Source organism: Panthera onca, chromosome Y (assembly GCF_046562875.1).
Source record: "Panthera onca isolate mPanOnc1 chromosome Y, mPanOnc1 haplotype 2, whole genome shotgun sequence".
In the NCBI taxonomy this organism is placed as follows: domain Eukaryota; kingdom Metazoa; phylum Chordata; class Mammalia; order Carnivora; family Felidae; genus Panthera; species Panthera onca.
Window position 1 is genome coordinate 20,461,103 of NC_138358.1, and position 7,436 is coordinate 20,468,538.

Here is a 7,436-nt window from a genome sequence, read left to right on the forward strand (position 1 = left end):
GAGGAACCAGCCTGTGTCTAGTCAAGTAAGCCGCGGGGACACAGGTTGCCTGGGACAATGCTAGATCAATGAGTTCCTCTTGTTGGTGTTTGCGCTTGGGAGTCTTCCCTCACATGGCGTGTTGGGCAAAGGGCTTAAGCCTGTATAACATAGAGGAACAGCAGCATCCAACTCATCATGAGAGCAGAGCCCCCCGTCCCCACGACCCTGCCCTGTGTCCACTTGCACTCTGGGCCACCAGTTCCTAACCTGAGACCATTGCAGACACAGCGGACCTCTCTCAAGGGCATCAGCACTACCACTCCTTCAAGAGTCCTCCTTGTGAGTGTGAGTGTGAGACGGAGTGACTGTTTGTCTCTGTGGTGTGGTTGTGTGTATGTGGGTAAGTACCTGACAGTCAGTGAAGCAGTGTGTGGGGGGCCCGAGTTGAGGAAGGGGGACTAGACATTTTGGGTGTGTTTTTGGAGGTGCGTGAGGCTCTAGTGGCTGTTTCCTCAGCAGCGTGTACTCTCTCCCTGTCACCTCTGCCTGAACCAGAACATCATCTGTCTTACCCACCCACTGTCCCTCTGGTCCCACGGTTCGTTCCCCGGGACACCAATCCGACAGCCTGCTCAGGCTCCCTCAAATATGGCTGGTCCTGAGATGCTGACCTTCTCTCCAAGACACTCTGCATTCACAGCTGCCTGAAGACCACAGTGGAATCAACCCTGGGAACTCCTCCCTCTGTGGCGGTTCAGCCAACGTGCCTGAGGACGTCACCACGCGGGATTCTGGGGGCACTCCCATCGTCCTCTCGAAACCCTCAGTCTTGGACATCCCTGGCCTGTGCTGGCTTCTCCCTTCCCTTGAAAAGGCGCACTTTCCCAGGAAAGATTTGAATCTGAAAACTGGCCTTTCTCTCAGGTTTTTGCCGTGTCCTCCCTCACTCAACTCCCTCTTGGTTAGATCTTGATGTCCTCACATGCGGTAGCAAAGTGCGACCCATGCCTATGGACAATGTCCTAGTCCTGCCATTCCTTGCAATTCCAATGTGCAGGCACAGAACTCATACACCTACAGACAGCTGCATGTATACGCCGACACACCCCAAACGCTACACAAGCAGGAAACCCACACAAACCCTTCATGCTGTTTATCTCCCATTCCATGTTTGTTCAAATGTATTGGAACCCCTCCCTGCCCCACGTTTCACTGCCACACTTGTCCTTATTTCATGAGCAGGAGAATCTTGCTGACCATCTGCGTGCATCGGAAGGGTTTCCACCGGGGGTGGGGAAGTGTGATGCTCCTTCATAGTCTTCGCAAGATCTGGCAGATCCCTGGAATATATCACACACACACACACACACACACACACACACACACACACACACACACACACTCACACACACACACACACACACACACACACACTCAACAGGTGAGTGTCCAATATTGGCTATATTGAACGCTGCTGGAGTGTGTCACACCAACAACGTGATGAGATGGGGTGGTAAACTGTGCCCACGGTGACAGGTGGCACCACAGGTCAGCCAGCATGTAAGACGGCGTTAGGAGTCCTGAGGGTGGGGTTCATGGTCCTGGAATCACAATTGTCACAGGGGTATGTGATGACCCAATTTTGATGTCCAACCTGCTCCTTCATGTTGCTTAGCCACTGCCCACCTTCAGCCTCCCCAGTGACACGAAACTTCGATGTCACTTCATGTCTGAAGACTCCGTGTCCCAGGCAGACGCTCTTTAACCTAGGGTCAATCCCATTCGTCCTGCGAGGCTCACATTCCCCATGTGGAACACAACCGTGCCATGGAACTTGCGGGACACATTTCAGTGCCCATTCGCTCCTCTGCTCACATGTCTCCCTCTCAGTTCCCAATCCTGGGGCCTTTGTCCTCTTGAATACTGCAGGGGTTTGGGCCAATGTTCCTCTATCGTGATCTGGCAGGGGAGACAGGCCAGGGCTCAGATCTGTATCCCAAGCAGCTGGAGAACCCATCAAAATCACCTCCCTTGTCACAAGGCCCCACCTCAGCACTCCTGCTAGGGCCGGCAATGCTGTGGGTCCTGAACCTGTTGAAGGAGGGGAGGCGGCTGTTGTCGTGCCTGTGTCCTTATTTGGGTAGCACTGGATGAGACGGAATGAGACGCCGAAAGCCCTGCAGGAAGACGCGTAGGTGAGGAGGCGCTGGAGGCCTCTTGCTAGAAAGGGTAAGGGCATCCTGCATAGCAACGACTTCATTGTGGAAGTAGGAGTTCCTGCCAAAGAAGAGTGGGATCCTGCAGCAATCCCAGGAAGCTTGAGTTCCTCCAACTGCTGGCATACAGTTCGGGCACAAGGTGAGATCTTGTTCCAGGAGACTTGCCCCCACCTGAATTCAGAAATACATCTCATGCCCTACCACCTTCAGTCCGCAGCCACCCATTCCCCAACACAGCTTCCAGCTCTCCAGCCAGCCTTTCAGGTTCCACAAGGAGCGAAGGACGTCCTCAGCTGTTTCCTGTTCCGTGCTGACATCTAGGGGGGTTCCCAGCCTGGCACTGCTCTCACCCGTCCTCCCCCAGGGACTCACGTCCTCCCCACAGGCTGCCCCTAGGCCCACGGGGTCTCAGATTTCTGCAGGGCTCTGCTACACACCCACGGGAGGCTGTGCATGCCCAGACACCCCCATCCACGCCTATCCTTGTGTGCTCATGAGTACACTGAGCACGCTTACTCACACACAGCCAGACAGCACACACCTGGGCTCACGCTGACCACTGGGCATTCACACCGCCTTCCCCGCAGCAAGATGCTTAGGGGACCCAGAAGCGTGCCCCCACGCTGTTTTGTGTGGGAAGAAGCCCTGGGTCTAGGCCCCAGTCTGGCCTGGACCTCCACACCCAGTCCCCACGGCCCCAGTGGTGCTTCAGTGCCAGGTGGGACCTAAAGCACACATGCTTACACCGCCCCTGCACTCCCCTCCCCCCACACTCATTCCAGAGCCAGCACCATTGGATGGGATCCCCTTGGCACGTTCCTGCCCACTGGAGCGGAGGTTTTCACCACTCGCTGTACTACATTCCTGTAAATGTCACCTACCTTTCCTTGCTCTTGCACAAGCCCAGTCCCATCTGGACCGTCCACCAGAAGCAAGAAGGACACAGGCTTGGCCCAGGAGCCATGGAAGCCTGGGTAAGGGCACTCATCTGTTCCCTATTTCGCTCATGCCTCTCCTCTCCCTACTCCTCCCCCTCCTCCTACTCCCCCTCCGCCCCTTCCGCCTTCTCCTCCACCTCTTCTGCTACTGCTCTTCCAGCCCTGGCTCTATTTATCTCCTCCTCTTCTCTCTGCTCTCCTCCTCCTCAACCTCTTCCCCCAGCTGCTCCTGCTCCTTTGCCTCAGGCTCTTCCTCCTCCTTGTCTTGGACTCCCTCCTCCTCCACTTGTTCCCTCTCCTGCACCCAATCAGTCATCTTCCTCCTCCTCCTGTAACTCCTTTCAATCCTCTTCCTCCATCTCATCCTCCTCATCCTTCTCCTTCACGTCTTCCTCCACCTCCTCCAAATCTTCCTCCTCGGCCTCTTCATCCTTCTGCTCCTCCTCTTCTGCTACTGCTCTTCCAGGCCTGGCTCTATTTATCTCCTCCTCTTCCCTCTTCTCTCGTCCTCCTCAACTTCTTCCCCCAGCTTCTCCTGCTACTTTGGCTCATGCTCTTCCTCCCCCTTGTCCTGGATTCCCTCCTCCTCCACTTGTTCCCTCTCCTGCACCCAGATATTCTCTCCCCCTCCTCCTCCTCCTCCTCCTCCTCCTCGTCCTTCTCCTTCTCTCCCCCCTCCTCCTCGTCCCCCTCCTCCTCCTGCTCCTCCTGTAACTCTTCCCTAACTCTTCCTCCAACTCCTCCACTGCCTCGTCATTCTGCTGCTCCTCTTCTGCTACTGCTCTTCCAGCCCTGCCTCTATATGTTCTCCTCCTCCTCTTCCCTCTGTTCTCATCCTCCTCAACATCCTCCCCCGATGCTCCTGCTCCTTTGGCTCCTGGCCTCTTGCTACTTGTCCTGGACTTCCTCCTCCTCCACTGTTCCTTCTCCTACACCTAGTCATTCACTCCTTCGTCTACTTTCTCCCCTCCTCCTCCTCCCCACACCACCTACTCTGTCCTCCTCCCCTCCTCCTCTCCTGTCATCCTCCTCTACCTCCTCCCCCTCCTCCTCCTGGTGCTCCTCCTCTAATTCCTCCCACCCCTCTTCCTTCAACGCCACCTCCTCGTCCTCCTCCTCACCTCTTCCTCCTCCCCCCTCCACCTCTTCCTCCTCGGCCTCTTCATCCTTCTGCTCATCCCCTTCTACTACTGCTCTTCCAGCCCTGGCTCTATCTTTTCTCCTCCTCGTCTTCCTTCTGCTCTCATCCTCCTCAACATCCTCCCCCAATGCTCCTGCTCCTTTGGTTCCAGACCTCTTCCCCCTTGTCCTGGACTTCCTCCTCCTCCACATTCCTTCTCCTACACCCAGTCATTCACTCCTTCTTCTCCTCTTCTCCCCTCCTCCTCCTCTCCTTTCTACCTCCTCTCTCCTCCTCCTCCTCTCCTCTCCTCCTCCTCTCCCTCCTCCCCCTCCTCCTCCTGATGCTCCTACTCTAATTCCTCCCACCCGTCTTCCTTCAACGCCACCTCCTCGTCCTCCTCCTCACCTCTTCCCCCTCCCCCTCCACCTCTTCCTCCTTGGCCTCTTCATCCTTCTGCTCCTCCTCTTCTGCTACTGCTCTTCCAGCCCTGGTTCTCTCTTTTCTCCTCCTCCTCCTCTTCCCTCTGCTCTCATCCTCCTCAACATCCTCCCCCAGTGCTCCTGATGCTCCTTCAGCTAGAACTAAGGGCCTGAAGAGTTCTCTCTGGTCAGGACATGGCATGGGCGGGACTTTGTGCTGGTCTTCTGGGGAAGGGGCATGCACATTCTGTGACTGAGGCTAGCATGACTTAAAAGGGCAGTTCCACCACAACGCAAGGTGTGGGACCTGTTGTATCATTCATTTAGCAGCTAGTTCAACTCTGCGCTTCTTCCCTCATACAGCTGTGTGTTTATGCTGCAGGGATAGGGAGGGAAATGATTCCAGCCAGTTACCTTGTTTCCAGAGAGGAATCTGCATGAATATTACCTCACAGTGATTCTATCCAAGAAGAGTGAATAATCCCCACTGTGTGCCCTAGGCATGCCTTAGATCACACTAACTGCCTACTCTAGTAGTAGGGCAGTGCCCTCAGGGCTCTATCCCAGCCCAGTATTCTGACCTATGAAACCCCAAGCTCCAAGCCCCACTGGTTGTAAGAACTCTTGAAAATCAGCCTTTCTTTTTTTTCCTACCAATGGCTTTGAGGAACCATCCTGCTTTTGAAATCCCCGATGTGCTCCTCTCCCCCTCTCCCTTCCTCCCTCCCTCGCTCCCTCCCTCCCTCCCTCTCTCCCTCCCTCCCTCTCTCTCTTTCTCTCCCTCCATCTCTCTCTTCCTCTCCTTCCATCTCTCTCTCTCTCTCTCTCTCTCTCTCTCTCTCTCTCTCTCTCTCTCTCTCTCATTCTTCTCTGTGACCAGGGATCCTTCCCCTCTGTAGCATCCACAATTCATTTCGCCCAAACCACATCTCTACACTTCCTACCTTCCTCGATGTGGCTTCTTCTGTCTCTAGGGGTGGAGTTTGTTTTGTCAGTCATCCAGCTGTTTTCTGGGGGTATTTAGGATGATATGATAATTATACAGTTGTGTTTGTGGGACAAAACTAGCCTAGGGTTTTCCTACACTGATGCCATCTTCTAACATTTTTGTGTTTTTAAAAGAAGTTTATTTATTTTGAGAGAGAGAGGCAGAGACAGTGGGGACGGGGAGAGAGAGAGAGAGAGAGAGAGAGAGAGAGAGAGAGAGAGAGAATCCCAAGCAGGCTCCGCACTGTCAGCCTGGAGCCCCATATGCGGCTCGATCTCATGAACCCAAGAGTCAGATGCTTAACGAACTGACCACCCAGGTGTCCCTGATATTTTTGTCTTTTAATCTTTACACTAGAATTGTGTTAGTAACCGTCGTGTTATATGCCACAGTTTTTGCACTTCAGTATAAACTTGCTTTTAGCTGTGTTTTTATATTACTTTTAGTCCCCTTAGTGAATAATGAATGTCCTTATATCTCTGCTTAAAGAACTCTTTTTAACATTTCTCCTAAGGCAAATCTAGTGGTGAATTCTCTCACATTTGTGTTACTAGGAAAGTTCTTATCTTTCCATTTCTGAAGAGTATATGTTCTAGATAGAATATTCTTGATTCTGCTGTTTATGCTCTTTATTGGATATTTATTTTATTCATTGAACTATTTAGTTCCAGAATTTGTTTGGTTCTTTTTTATGACACCTATCTCTTCACTCAATTTTCATTTTTGTTATGAGGTTTTTGATTTGTTGCCTTGTCCTTGTGGGGTTTTGGTAGCCTATTGACTTTCTTAACAAAGTGATTTTTGAATTCTTCTCGGTTAAAACCACGTGTCTCTTCTATGCCTTTAAGTTGGTTACAACAGTTTATTGTGCTCTTCTGGTTTGTCATGGGTCCTTATTTTTCATGTTCCTAGAAGTTTTGCATTGTTTTATTGCCATTGGAAATAGCAGCCACCCCTTCTACTGTTTACTAACTGTATTCAGTAGGGAGACACCGTCTTTGAGCCCTGCTAGAATTTCTGAAGTTTCCTTAGACCTTATGGATACACCTTCTCCGTTCTTGTTGCTCTCTCCTAAGGCAGACTTCTTTTTTTTTTTTAATATGAAATTTATTGTCATATTGGTTTCCATAAAACACCCTGTGCTCATCCCAACAGGTGCCCTCCTCAATACCCATCACCCACCCTCCCATCCCTCCCAGCCCCCATCAACCCTCAGTTTCATCTCAGTTTTTAAGTGTCTCTTATGGCTTGGCTCCCTCCCTCTCTAAACTTTTTTTTTTTTTTCGTTCCCCTCCCCCATGGTTTTTTGTTAAGGTTCTCAGGATCCACATAAGAGTGAAAACCTATGGTATCTGTCTTTCTCTGTATGGCTTATTTCACTTAGCATAACACCCTCCAGTTGCATCCACGTTGCTACAAAAGACCATATTTCATTCTTTCTCATTGCCACGTAGTATTGCATTGTGTATGTAAACCACAATTTCTTTATCCATTCGTCAGTTGATGGACATTTGTGCTCTTTCCATAGTTTGGCTATTGTTGAAAGTGTTGCTGTAAACGTTGGGGTACAAGTGCCCCTATGCATCAGCACTCCTGTATCCCTTGGGTAATTTGCTAGCAGTGCTATTGCTGGCTCATAGGGTAGATCTATTTTTAGCTTTGTGAGGAACCTCCACACTGTTTTCCAGTGGCTGCACCACTTTGCATTCCCATCAACAGGGCAAGAGGGTTCCCGTTTCTCCACATCTTCTCCAGCATCTCTAGTCT